This window comes from Triticum aestivum, chromosome 3B, assembly GCF_018294505.1.
Source record: "Triticum aestivum cultivar Chinese Spring chromosome 3B, IWGSC CS RefSeq v2.1, whole genome shotgun sequence".
In the NCBI taxonomy this organism is placed as follows: Eukaryota; Viridiplantae; Streptophyta; class Magnoliopsida; order Poales; family Poaceae; genus Triticum; species Triticum aestivum.
Window position 1 is genome coordinate 420083192 of NC_057801.1, and position 1678 is coordinate 420084869.

A 1678-nucleotide genomic window follows, 5' to 3' on the forward strand; every position below is an offset into this window, starting at 1 on the left:
TAATCAAGAATTGACAGCAAATGCCATGTACATAAATAGTATGACTAACACTAACCAGCATGCGTTCATGGAGTGACTAAAATGTTCTCACTAGCTAGGATTCTTTTGGTATATAATATACTGACATGTGCAACTCTCTAAATTGATCATAGAAACAAAAACTGTAAGAACGAGTTTCAGAATCCAGGCATGTCAAAATTTTAAGCACCAGCAGAATAGATCTAACAAACCAGACCATGATCATCATGCATCAGGATTTATGGTTCTAGCAAAACAGTAAAGAGATGGACATACACGCATCAAGCATAGCAGCTACTACAATAAGAGGTCTAGATGCTCCAGGAACTGCACTTCGGCAATCGTGCAGTAGCTAGGGATTGAGGAGGATGAGCTTGCTGTATCCATTGTACCTGGGTCATATTTAGGTACACAATTATCTAATATATCAACATTTAGTTACCATGAACATAAAACAACGAACTCGGATAAGCATTAGCGGTGTAGTATAGAATGTATCACTGTAGCTTTGGGAAATAGTTAAGTCTTGTGGGTATCTAGTTTACTTGCATATGGCCAACACTAACCAATATGAGTTCTTTCAATAACTAAAAAGTACTCAGTAGCTGACAATGTATAGTTTACAAATATAAACCGAAGATTCAGCAAAGGCATGTTGATAAAACAGTGAAAACAATGGTATTTGGTATACTGCCATGCATGAGCACTTCTTAATATTTATATTCATCATCACAGCAACCTATAACCACCTATGCTCGTTGTTACAAATCTATGCATAGTTCAAAAGATCGATTTTCAAACATCAAATGTATCAGAATAATCATATGAATCATCATTTGCTCAGCCCATCTACCAAGTGCAACTACTTCATCATTCTAGGTAAATTAAGATGTTAAATGACTAAAACTAGTAGTATGCTACAATCATATGGTACTGGTTAAAAAATGTGACCAGGGGACTACACTTGAACACATCACATGCAATGCCTACTGGAAGGAGCAAGTGTATAGAAGAAAACAAACATTAGACAGGCTGGCCATCAGTCTTAAAAACCTCGATTTTATATTCCTCAAAGAGAATATCAGGAATATGTTGTTGTAGCATCATCTGACCAGCCAATCCATCATTAACACACATGCACACACAAAGCAGAGAATGATTTGAAATCAAATGCAAGAATTGCTGCAGCACATACAACTAGCATGTTACAGTTTGTGGGTGATGGGGAAAATCATGTGAAGTGCATAAATCACATAGGGGTGTGTACAATACACACCATCTTTGACAGCAAGCAAAACAGACAAGAATAGAGCGTGTCAACTACTGTAAAGCACAATCACTGGCATGGTGGTGAGAGAAGTTTCCAGATGCCAACCATTCTTCTTGCAGGTGTTGGACGCCCCCGCCTTGTAGCGTGAGTGGAGGTAGCACGCAATCTGCACAACAAAGCACCAAAAACAACATCAATCCCCTGCGTCACAGTCTCACAGACAACCAAACCATCTTAATCCTAAAAACAAAAAAGGCGTCAGCACCACCGAGGAGGAGGACGCACCGAGATGAAGGTGAACTTCTGGGGCGGCGTGCCGATGCCGATCTCCCTGAAGTACTGTCCGTTCATGTAGTTCTTGAGCGACACGATGTCACCCTCCTCCTCATA

The 1678-nt window shown here is 39.8% G+C and overlaps 1 non-coding gene across 1 annotated transcript; it reads right to left on the reverse strand.

Moving 5' to 3' along the window:
• Positions 1-1051: 1051 nt before the first annotated feature.
• Positions 1052-1131, reverse strand: LOC123073000 (small nucleolar RNA SNORD36). The gene has a single exon (XR_006435527.1). It is a non-coding gene; the product is annotated as a small nucleolar RNA SNORD36 (small nucleolar RNA).
• Positions 1132-1678: the final 547 nt, after the last annotated feature.